Genomic DNA, 13,282 nt, shown 5'->3' on the forward strand with positions numbered 1-13,282 from the left:
TGTCAGCAAATTGGGATAATGTGCTCCTGTCTATTTTATTTAGAGTAGGGAGCTTTTTAAATAGCTTCATCATGTTGCTATAGGAAAGATGGGGTCGGGAATAATAATAATAATAATAATAATAATAATAATAATAATAATAACTTTTTTCTTCCTCTGCCCCAGTGCAACTTAAACAGAAAAAATATTCCCCATTGTGCCAAGATATTAAAACATGTATATAATTGACACTAAATCTTAATGTTTTTATTTGGTACACGCATTATGTGTCACTTTTGTCAATTTTATTGAAGGAAAACTGAAGAAATGCCTACCTTGTTTCCACACTATAAGGCCCACTGGATTAGAAGACGCACCTTCAATGAATGGCCTATTTTTAAACTGTTTTCATACACCGACACACCACATTATAAGGCGCATAGAATAGAAGCTACTGTTGTGGCTGAGCTTGCATTATGCATCCACTAGATGGTGCTGCACTAAAGGGAATCTTCCCTCTTCAGTCAGAAATTAAGAATAAAGATGATTTGTGGAAAGCATCTCAAATATAGAGGGAAAAAGTACCCTTTGATTACATTAAACTAATGTTTAGATCAATGCCAACACGAATCAAGAGTTCAAATAATATAAATATTATTCAATTAAATATTGAACTTATTTTTTTAATCAAATCAATCAGAACTCTCTGAATTTATTTGATAAAATCGCACTTTCTTTTACAAAAACTTGGCAGTTTTTCTGCCGCGTTCCCATACACATTGCTTCAAGATTGGAGCATATATAGCACATCAAAAGTTCAAGAAGACTGTTATAACATTTTGAATTGTATAAATACATTTATAACTGAAACGCACAAGTAAAAATTGAAGAATTTACATGGCGATAAAGTTATTTTATTTTTTCGTCCCCCAAAAATGAAAACCCGCGGTTTATGCGCTATATAAGGTGCACGAGATTATAGGGCGCACTGTCAGCTCTTGAAAAAAATTTAAGCCTTTTAAGGTGGGTCTTTAGCACGGAAAATATGGTAATTGCTACAATCTAGAACAGCTACTCAAAAAAATAAAACAACAAACAAACATAGTTGAAACCCCTAGCAACAAAGTGAGTACATCCCTCAGTTGAAAAGGTCCAAATTGGGCCCAATCAGCCATTTCTTTGACCAGACTCTTATTTTTTTACAGTGTGTATTTTAGTCAGATGGGTCAGCAACATGCTGGCTCAAAGCGTCTTGCCCTGAGGGGTTCTGACGGGCCTGCTGCTGTCCGTAAAGCCAGTAGCTCTCATGCGTCACAGCGCCGCAGCGTTCGTGGATTTCCTCCGGCAATCGTTTATGCTCTGCTCATCTTTAAATGCGTCGGGTCGGGAGCGAGTCAAAGAAAGCACTCTTGTGCAGCACTTAAGAGGCCTGGCTGGGGCGAGAGCGCTGTCATGATCCCGAGGATGACGACACTCACAGAGGTGGTCTCCAGGGAGAAAAAACAGCCTCCATTGTCCTCGAAATGTCCGACCCATAGAAATGATTCCAAGTTAAATTTGTTGGAAAAAAAAATATTAAAACAGCACCAAAATAGTCATAACACTACTTAAGTCAAAAATGCCTCAAAATGCCAGCTCAAAAGTCGCCAAAATATTCATAGCCCATAAAATCAAACACACCATGATTCCCAAGATTACATTGCCCCCAAAATCACACATTTCAAATACCTTAAAAGTCAAACTTCAAATATCTCGTCCAACTAAAAATTCAAATTATTCAATAGCCAAAAAATCAAAGTCAGTCAAAACACATTAAAGCCAAACTGCAAAACTAGTCCAACCATCGTAATTCATCCCTCTAAAATGCCTCCAAAATTCAAAACAGTCCATGTCAAATGTCACTGCCCAAATTCATTACCCAAAAGTCAAATACCTCAATATTACCATCACTCCGAAACTCAAAATTAACCCCTCAAAAGTCAAACAATTCAAATGTTTCAACAGCCCAAATGTAACTTGACAAAAATCCATCACCTCAAAGCAAACATGTAAAAATTTCATCCCCCCAAAACAGTTCAAAGGTTAAAATCTTGCAAAAGTTTCAACACCTCAAAGGTCAAATAATTCAAACCAAACAACTTAAAAGTCAAATACCTAAAAGTCAAACTCCAGAACACATTCCTAAAGTCAAACAGCCTAAGTCAATCTTCACAAAACTCCAATCACCCCAAAAGTCAACTGCCTCAAAAGTCAAACACTTAAAATGTCTCAAGTCACACTCAAAAATCAAAAGACAAAACAACTCAAAAGTCAAACACTTTTAAGCCAAAAGGGCAAACGTCACAAAAATCCATCACCCCAAAAGTCAACCACCTCAATAATGCATCCCTTCAAAACCCCTCAAAAGTCAGTCTCATTTCAAAAGTCAAATATTTCAGAAGTCAAACAGATCACAAGTCCACCGCCTCAGTTAAACCCCTCACCCGAAAACTGAAACCTTCCTCAAATGTTGCAGAAGTCAAACAAATCAAAAGTCCATCACCTGAAGGTAAAAAAACTCTTAAATTCCAATACTTCTAAATGCCTCAAACCTCAACCGTCCCAACGTCCCCAAAGTCAAACACTCCACAAGCCTGAAGCCTCAAAAGGCAGCCCTTAATATTGCATTTGGATACCCTCCAAGCAAACATAAAATAAACACAGCCTTGCATGTTCCCTTCCTAGCGTTTTTATAGCACTTCATATCTCAAGATCATAAAAGCGCATCTTGAATCCATCAAAGGACAAAAATGTGTCTGGAGAAGGGCCGGAGAGCTATTAGTTTTCTAGTTCCAGACGCGTATTGATTATGAAATATTATCAAAGATGAGATCATCGACAAGAAAAGCAATGCTGTTATGTGTTTGATGCTATGTTAGCATTAAGCTAGCTCACATTGGGTAGATGAAATCTGAGTCTTTGAACATTCTTATTATGTAAAAATGCAGATTTGAACTCTGTTGTTTTGGGCCAGTCTTGGAGTAAACTTCAAATAGGAGTGACAAGTGACAAATAGGAGGACAGTTGCTAACAATTAGGAATGATTCATTTATCGGTTTTGAAGCCCTTATAAATAGTTGTGTATCAAATCACAGTTACAGTACTTAGGGGACACTATTAAATGATTTTTCAAATCATTCAAGAGTTTCTAAACTGGATTTTTGAACTCCGGTTAGCAAAAAGAGTTAAAATCAATGTGAAGGGAGGTAAAAAGGTCAAAAGGTAAACACATCATGGCCGACTGCATTCCTAGGCCTGCAGGACCCTCGTCAAAGTCATCGGTCTCACTGTGTGGTGAGGTAAGTTCATCGCCTCTCTCCTGTTTATAATTGATTGTAAATTCCAAATAATACAACAGCAAAAAAAAAATATGTTTTTTTTTTACATGAGTACCGGTACTTTTCCCTGGCTTGACAAGCAGACAAATGTAGAAGTGATACACTGCTGCCATCTGGTGGCCAAAAGGGACTAATGCAAATATGAAAGGGAAGGGTTTAATGATTTGCGTTCAAGCCAAATTGCCTGTATTGAAACGCGATTCATCTCACTTCTTAAAAACTATTATCTGCGAGTTATCTGCGAATCTGATAACAGATATTTACGTAAGTAAGAGCTTGCATTTATCGTAAAATTGTCTAATAGAAAAATTGTATTTCGTTTCACACACTGTACTACTTTATCTCGATGCATGTATATGTTTTCTGTCAATTCATTAAAATAAGGACCGTGGCAAAGTATCGCAGCGACTTCTTTTATTTGCAGAATAATATTTACAATAATACCATATTTAGATTATAAAATCCGCCTGGAAGCTGAAGTCGGAGCGTTAAATGTGGTCGATGTCCTTCTTCCGAAGAGGACTGAATTTTTGTGTCATTTTTGTCTGGCGTTTGTCTGTAGTTATTGTGTAAATTTTGTTCGTAATATTTTACCTACCCCATGGAATAAATAGTATATTAATTCTTTGTTTTCTTCTTAAAAGGAAAAAAAAGGCGATAAAAGGTGTAATTAAAAGTTAAAATAGTTCATTTTAATGTGTTTTTTTCAATTGTCTGAAAAATACTGCAGTTTTTAATAGTGTTGAAAATATCTAGAATTGTGCAGCCAATGCATTGACATGAAAACCTTAGAAAATTTTGGGTGGTAGAATTGAAAACATTAGACAGTAAATTAATCAAATTGTGGGAAAACACATCCATTTTATTAAATTAAAAATCTTATCTAATCTGTGGAATTTGTAGTAATTGTGTACTTGATAAATTGACAGCCAAAAAAACTATAATCAAAACTATTTTATGTGCCAAAATAAAAAACAATCCATTCCAAATGTTTTGTTAATATAACATGAAATCATTCACTAGTTTGAAATAATGTATCAAAGTGTGTAGTGAGTGTTAATCTTCCTATTTATAATAAATATGCATCAATAACATAGAAACACCTAATCTTATTTATATCTATTAACTAATGAAATAAAAAACGTATTAAAATTTAAAGTCGTTATTTAAAAATAGTCAAATTTGAATTTTATATTTAATTTATTGATCAATTTGCTTTTGCTATTTATGTTGCAATTCCAAATCTGTACCACTAGATGACAGGTTGCGAATGCAGAATGTTTATCTGCATGCCCCTATACCTTCCTATGGTAGCCCCCCTACCCCACGCCCCCCCCTCCCACTCTTCTCCCTCCCTCCCTAAGGCGGCTCATAAGTTTTCAATCTAATCATGTTTCTATTCAGCCGGGAACTGATAGCACCTGCCATTTTCCCACAATTCACTGCAGTAGCTCCCCGGCGCCGTGTCATGATGAACATATGGCACTTTATTAAAATAAAAAAAAACAAAAGAAGATTATATGTCAAAAAGCAAACAAAAAGTGATGAGCTAAAAAAGTTAAAACCTTTTTTTTTATTTATTGAATCCCTAATCACATCTTGGGCTGCAGCTATTAAAATATTTTGATTAATCAGATCGATATGTATTGATTTAACAAAAATACTAACACGATACAGTAACAAAGTGCGCATAATGAATAGATTATTGTAATCGATTTTTTTTTTTCGGCTTGAAAAGGCGGGGCCTAGCCTAGTGAGTGACGTGTCCATTAGCGAATGAGGTGAGCATCTGGCTATTAACCGGCTAATCATTAGCTTGAATGAATGGCTATATTGGGGCACTTCACATCCTGCCCCTTGCTGCCGCTGGGTCAGCGCTTTATCGAATAAAAAAGCGCGGACGGCGGCTGAATTTGAGCCAGTGACCATCCGGTCATTCAGTCGCTCACTAAACCTCGAGATGATAGATCCAACATGCCGCTAAACACGTCTGTCTTCATTCATTAGCTGCCTCTCATCACCATCAGGCCTGCTGATTTAATGAGGCGCGCACACACACGGGCACACGCGCACTATTAAGACTATTAAACGGACACATCTGTTTTTCATTAGCAGCTAAAGTCACCTCGACGCTGCCGTGTTAATGGAGCGAGCCGGGCCTGATGAACAATGCGCCCAACAGCACGCTGAGGGAGGGAAGATGAAAGTCATACCTACATTCACCTCACCAAGGTGGGCTTACTCATGCTACTCCGGTCCAAATGGGCTCGGGCCCACTTGACAGCCAAAATGCGCAAAGTTTTGAATTTGTGCTCAAGATTAGTTATACACAAAATGCCCCTCCATCATGGCTTCACAGGAGTCTGCAGTAACCAGTCTTGCGTGCTATAAGTAATGTGATGACTTCAGTGGTTCATGAAAACCGCCACGTTTTACAATAGCAATGAACGCAGCAACTCGAAATAATCCACAGAGTCCAATAAAAGTCAAATTCACAATGCTTGCTCAGCCCCAAAAAGTCACTGCTTGCATTTGTGTGTGCAAACAAGCATTGGGCATCATGTCACTCAGGCACTTGTCTCAGTGGGCAGCTCTGTTGTGTGAGCTGGAAAATTGGGAACTCCCATGATACCTGAACTCACCACCGCTGGGACCATGACAGGCAGTTAAGTGTGCGTATGTTTGTGTGTGCGCACATTAGATGAAATATTTTCTTTCCCCCATCTTACTAAATCAAAATCAAAAAGGTAACCTTAAGTGTCAGAAGGCCCGGTTTCTAGCCATGGTGCTAACAAGCATTGCTATCTTAACTAACGATGCTACAGTCAAATAATTCACATTAATACTCTATAAATTAATGTGATGTTTTTGTTAGCTTCCTAACTCCCCAGAAACGGTAACATTAGGCTACTGACAGGAGGTTATCTTCCGATTAAACAACTACCAAACCATTACCCATCAATCTAGCTAGCTACGCTAATAGCACCATCTTGCAAGCCTAGCCAGCTAAGCTATTTGGCTAATTAAAAGCATTTTGTTGAGATTATTAACAAAATTCAAGCAAATCTCAAAATAATGCAACCAAAAACACTAAATTGAGTTTAAATTTACCCTATCTACCTGCCTGCAACTACTCATCCACCCATTGCCCGTTTTAAAGACGACCAACATGTTATACATCAATCTAGCTACCTACGCTAATAGCATCAAATTACCCACCTTTGTGTTGCCTTCTGTATTTCTACCTACCTACATCAACAGAACTGACCATCTTGTGATTTACATACTATTTATCGTACAACTGGAACACACTCTCCTCACTAGCTGTTTTCTAGTTCCCACAATTGACTTATTACAAATTATCTCTATTTAAAATTGCCATACTATATACTGTATGGACCTACCACCAGACAGCTACCTCCCTACTACCTAGTTTCCAATAGCACATCTTACCCATTTACCTACTGAGCAACCAATTTAACTACGACCTTGCATATCTTGGAAGTTAAATGTAGTAATTTGTTGCGAGTTAGCATCCTGATCGATTTTAAATTGAATTGACTTAGCACATGTGTTAGCTTGGCTAGTAAACTTCTGTTTAATATTCAGTCGATAAGTGTCATATGTTAACATACTAATCAAATGAATTCCATTCAACACTGCGATAAATTCTAGAATATTCACCATTGCATCTAAAGGCCTTATCTTTTACATTGTGTAATTATTATTATTAGCGCTTCAGCGTCCCAAAAGAGCAGTCATGCAGGTAGTGCTGAGTTTGTGCAACGCTAATACCCAGGCTAATAACGGCTGGCAAGTGGAGCTAACGCCAAGCTAATAGTGGCGGTGTGGGACAAGGCTGGCGCCACCGTGGGGACATGCCCAACATCCATGTTGGCCTTGGAAGAAGTCCCTTGCTTCCCAAGTTGTAATTAGTAGCCAGTGACAACAAAGCTAATAATTAACCAAAACAACCTATTCCCTTCACGCTACGTTCTATTAATGTTTTTTGAAGGGGGCTGCCATTTCAGATTAGGGCCATATGCTTCTTCAAGGGTGGAACAGTGACCGAGCCAAGATGGTCGCCATACAGTAAAAACTAATAAAAGAAAATGTAGCATGGGTTTAGCTTTAGCACGTATAATTTTGTCATTTCATGCAGGTAGAAAACACTGCACTGTTGTGATAGCATGCTGTTGCTAACTATTATGCAAAGCTGTCTACCGATATGTTTTTGCAAGTCAGCTAACATCATATTTACTTTCGGAAAACATGAATTTTAGCAATGAAAAATGTTGTGAGTTAGCCAACTCATGAATCTTAGTGATGAAAGTGCAACTTAGCTACTTGCCGTCATCGTACATAGCAATGTATATTAGTATTTTGTCGTGAGTTACGTAGCTAATTAATGAACATTACAAATGTAGTGTTTTCTTTCTTTGGGATATCTGTTCTTGTGATACCTGTCCTCCTTGCTGAAAAACTCACATATTTGTATTTTCTTTTACTTTCTGATACGTTCTAAGATAGCACAAGATGCCGCTAATACTTTGAAGCAAAGGAGCAATAAGGCATCAATTTTTTAAGGTTAATGTAAGATGAGTGTGAAATTGTTCTAAGAAGTGTTTTGGGGTCATAGGCTGTGTCTGTGGTATATTCTATGATGATACAGAAGTCAATTAAAAATGTGTGTGTGGGGGGCGGGGGTACTGGTGCTAAACAAGGGCTTAGTGACTAACCCCTGCCAATAGCCATTTGAATGTTACTTTAAAACTGGCATATAAAACAAGAGAAGAATTACACATTGTGCATTTCAAATGTTAGTGTTCGAGCAAATCATATCATCTCATCTAGACAAAGCCAGCGAATTTAATGTTAACAGAGCGACAATACCAGGTTTAGTGGGAGTAGCATTGATGCTATTGTTATAAATCTTTAAACACACATGGAACATCATATCACACAAGAACACCATAGTATATTATTACAGTACATACAGTATGTGTGGTCTTGTTTCTTCCAAGCACAGAGGCTGATTGTATGTGTGCTCTAGGTAGGTATTAGCGCTGACAGAACGCGTTGCTAATTGCTAATTGTGTGTCTCATTAGCGTTGGGGGTGACAGGTGTTTCCTGCGTGTCGGGCCTCCGTTGCAACCCTTCTCCCGTGAGTTTCCTCCTTTCCCTCGGCGGCTGATGCTACCGAAGCTCCGGATTAATGGCTCCCCTGGGAGGGTTCCCCTGGGGAGTCCCGAGGGTCTTGCCTTTTGGATACTGTGTTACAGCAACAGGCAAGGGATAACTCCCTTGACTCCTCGCATAGGAAGGCTTTGTTTGCACTTTGTTTGTTTTGTTTGCCATCCATTGCGGGTCTTGAGTGTGTGTTTTGATTTTGTGGAGACCGTAGCTACCTACTTTTTACTGGAGATACAAATCTGCCCTACCTAGCTACTTGTCATGCTACCTAGCTAGCTACTGGCTACGTATCAACGATTTGACCGACATATCTATCAGTTATCAACTAAATACCCACTACTTAACCTACTCTGTACCACAGCCTTCTTGTCTACTACCTACCAACTACTTCTTTCATTCAGTTAATCATCTGCAGACCCATGACCTATCTTCTTACAACCACATACAACTGAAAATGTTTCATTAAGGGGCATCATGAGGCCAACGTTTTGTAATTGCAGAAGAAATCTATAAATTATTTATTTATAAACCAGATCTGATGTGTGTGCAAAATTTCTTTAGTTTTCAGCCAGGTTTAGACCCTTAAAAAACCTCCTCATTTCTTTTTGCAAACAGCGCACCGCCATGTCATCGTCATCATCATGAACGTAATCTTTCGGTATCTTTCAATTTTATACGTTTTAAGAGGAGAGGCGCAAAGTTTGAAGCTGATTGGATAAGCTCTAGGAAGAGTTTGTTGGATTTAGACCGTTATGAAAGAGCGAAAATAAAATCGAAATGGCAGACTTCCTGTTTGATTTAATATATAGCTCCAAAAGACTTTTTTGTAGGCCTTGGGCTGTTACCTATTCCTCCCAATTTGAACAGATTGAGAAAAAACTGAGAATATTTCGTTAAAAATTTCTAGTGCCAATGAAAATCCCATGGAAAAAAAAAATCTTCAAAATACGGATTTAAATGCCAAGTCTGAAGTGTGTGAAGATTTATGAGTATCATTCAGGTTTAGGCCTTGAAAAAAATCATTTTTCTTTGTAAATAGTGAGTCGACAACAGCATGCGACAAAGTAAAAAGTTTTCAGTGATTTCTATCTTAAAGATCTTAAGAGGAAACATGCAAAGTTTGAAATGTACATTTTCCTGGAGGCGTTTGTTTAAATCTGACATCTATAAAAGGGAACCAATGACGCTTAATTCTCAGATAAAATCAAAATGGTAAAGTTTGTAAAGTTTCATGAGTATGCATCAAGTTAATTCCCTCAACAGCAACAATATGTGTCTTTGAAAACAGTCCATCACCATGGCAACAGCATGGGACGAAATAAAAATAAAAATCAAATTAAGGGTGTGTTCTATACAGGTGTGCGTCCTATATTTAGCAAATTACGGTATCTGGTAAGTTGATCCTCAGCGATATTACGATTTAAAAAGCCGCTTATACATGTCAAATCAAACTCTTTGTCGTTCTACCACCAGGGGGCAGTGTTTCCCACATGTTTGCATGACAAAAGCCTCTGCTTTTCTCACCTGAATATCTTATTTACCAGTGTGAAGTGGCGTTGTTTCTCACCTAATTTATAATATATACAGGGCTAGCTGTCAATTGAGACCCAAAATTGGAATACATTCGGTTTGAAATGACCGAAAATGACATTTTGACATCTAATTGAATAAAATTTGCTTGAAAGTAAATCATGTGCTTGGTTCTAAGTGGGCTTCATTTTTTTTTTCATTGGTTTGCACTCAGCAAGTAAATTAGCTGTGTTGTCCTGTGTGGGCAACAACAAGGGAAATACACAGACATGTTTGACCAAACATGATGAGTAATCATGAGTAATAATCGTGATTTCAAATAATTGTGATAATTATTTTGGCCATAATCGTGCAGCGCCATCTATTAGGCAAAATCCTATGTACTTACCTTTCTGTCTCGCTAACTAGCTACCAAGCTATCGATTCAGGTGCAGGTCGGAATGATTTTGGCGTCGATCCATTTTAACGAGCAATCGATATCTATTTAACTCAAAAATGCATTTTAATTGTACCGGCAGTGAATGATTTAATGGAAAAAACATGGCTGCTTAAGGAATGTTTGTGTGGACACAGTCGCTTGCCTACCTAGCTTGCTTCTCTGACAGTGTCAATCAAAAGTGATATAAATACATCCATACATCACAAGGAAACTTTCTTTCTCCCACACACATACGCGCACGCACACAAACTCACAATCATCATCATCTTCATCGCAGTCTAATTGGATTACACCAGTAAAGTGTGTGTTCCGAGTGTGTGTGTTCCGGTAATTGAGTCGGCCTTGTTGGTCAGTGGGGAATTGAAGTGTTAAATCCAATTCCGGATTGGTAGCTCTCGTTTAGAGTGTGTGTAGCGTGAGTAGCGACCATATGTCACTTGTTCTGCCAGTGTGAATATGGATGAGCCACCCAAAGTGGAGGTAGCGGCGTACGCGTGGCTATCACTTGACGCTCATTTGTCTGCATTCAGCAAGTGGGGTGGCCAACGCAAAGTGAGAGTTGAGTTCTAATGAAGATGAAAGTCACTCCGTAGGGGTTGGACTCTTTATTCCTGCTTGTTTGTGAACCCCGGCGCCATATGTCCTGAAGCTAAATGCCACTTAGATACAGTACTTGGCTTGTTAGGAGTTGAGTGTAGGCCTTTATGCTAGTAGCCTTTTGCACGTACGCAACCCAGAAAAAGTACAGCGTCAGATGAATAACAGATGATACGCAAATAGATAATTAACATCGGCGCCTAGCGTCTGACCTCGACCTCACTGGTGTCTAATCTTAACCCTGAATTGTGTCTGTGTGTCGACAGCTTTTGCAAACAAAGGTTGTACCGCACTGTTTTCGTTAAAAGAAGTAAGCAGACGGGACCAACGTCTGAATCCATCCGCGTTCAGAAACAGGGCCATTAAGATGAGATTTATTCAGTGTGAAGAATTCATTAAGTGCGCCAGTTTCTATTGTTTATTTACCTGCATTATCTTATTTTGAAATATCAGCTTTTAATCTGGAAGGCCGCACTGTATTTCCTGTTTACGTTCTCCGCTCGTCCGTTTAGCTTTTAGCGGTGTTTGTGATAGCCAAGGTCGTTAACGTCTTGATTTCAAGAAAAGAACCAGCAGACTGATCCAACTTTTGAATCCATCGTCGTTCACATGCAGGGGCATTGATAACATTTGTTTTGTGCTAAGAATTCTTCAAGCACTTTAGTTTTTAATGTTCAGTTATATCGTACTTTAAAAATGTATGCTTTTAATGTGGAAGGCCGCGCTATAGTTCTGTTTCCTGTTTTACCTTCCCAAACCACTTATCTCACCCTTTTTGTTTTCTTTCAAGCAGTTTTTAAGAGTTTATCTTACCCACCCAATGCATAACCCATGATTGGCTCGGTCTCTTTTAGACCTAGCTTGATTATTTATTTTCGCTAATTAGCCTTACTTTTGAGAATTTATCTACATTCTACCACACGACCTAGTTTTGGCCTTTTAATGGATTCTTGTAAGTCTTCAGATTCCTTGATGATGCCAGGAAGTGTAACCCTCATAACCATAATCTCATAATCATCATCATCATCATCGCGCTTCATCTTGCAAACTTCCTTGCCAATATCTTCACTCCAAGACGCCACACAGATAAATCTCTGTGTGTCGCTAATGAAGTGCGCTTAACAATAAAACATGCGATCAATGACAAGTCGCTAACAAACACAACCAAGAATAAGAAGTTCCGCAGGCCATCTAATCAATCAACGCACGCCAGAGCCCAGATCAATCAAAGCGTGAAGGAGAAGGAAACGTCGATTGTCAGTTTTCTTGAAGAATCACTCATTGCACCCCCCCCCCCCCCCCCCACACACACACACACACACACACACAGCCAACACTGGAGGGTGTTTGAGAAGAGGAAGAAGAGAAAGAGGAGGCGGAGGAAGAGTGATCACTACCAGGGGAGTGCAGGGCTCCATCTTTAACTTTCACATACCCTCCTTTTGACATCCACACCAAGTGTCTGATGTTGGACACCCAGAACCTTACATGCAAAAACAACAACAACAAAAAACCCAATCAAAATGTGACATAAAAACAGTTATACAAAAGAACATGTTTAACTCAAAGTTCAAATGTAAATTTGAACAAATATAGATCCATAAAATGATCTTTTTACAAGCAATTTAATTTCTGAATAAAACATAATAATTCTATTTTCAATAAAAGAAGAAAGTGAACACAACCATAAACCATTAAATAAAATTATTGACCGAAATATAAACTGATGATTACAGTTGATAAATTGCAATCATATAATAATCATTTAAATGAATGTAATTTGTTATATAAAATATATACATGATAAAATTGGGGTGGAAAAGGAAAAATATACAACGGTTGGCAACTTCATATAATCGCAATAAATTACTGACGGTACAATAAAAAAGGAAGGATGCTTAAAATATTATTCAGTACTCTTTTTGATTGAGAGTGAATTAAACAATTCTAACCTTGTATTATAATGGGAAAAAATGACGACGTTTTACTTCGTTGAATTTTAGTATAAACTAGTAAGCTTTCATTGAATAATTGTTTTTATTTATGGCAAAAAAAAAATATCGCGCAACCCCCTCCACCAACTAACTATCCATAATGTGTCAATTTTGTTCGCATGCTCCCACATTTTCCACACGTATTAAAACCACGGACGTGTACAACCGTTAG

General features: G+C 38.1%; 1 long non-coding RNA gene across 1 annotated transcript in view; it reads left to right on the forward strand.

Moving 5' to 3' along the window:
* The first annotated feature begins 5,476 nt into the window (after positions 1-5,476).
* LOC148426404 (uncharacterized) overlaps positions 5,477-13,282 on the forward strand; it is a 62,765-nt gene continuing 54,959 nt past the window's right edge. Inside the window, exon 1 of the long non-coding RNA XR_015865251.1 lies at positions 5,477-5,588. This is a non-coding gene — a long non-coding RNA (uncharacterized LOC148426404). The remainder of the gene's footprint in view (positions 5,589-13,282) is intronic.

Source organism: Hippichthys cyanospilos, chromosome 3 (genome assembly GCF_059441005.1).
Source record: "Hippichthys cyanospilos isolate Australia breed blue-spotted pipefish chromosome 3, RoL_Hcya_1.0, whole genome shotgun sequence".
Classification (NCBI taxonomy): domain Eukaryota; kingdom Metazoa; phylum Chordata; class Actinopteri; order Syngnathiformes; family Syngnathidae; genus Hippichthys; species Hippichthys cyanospilos.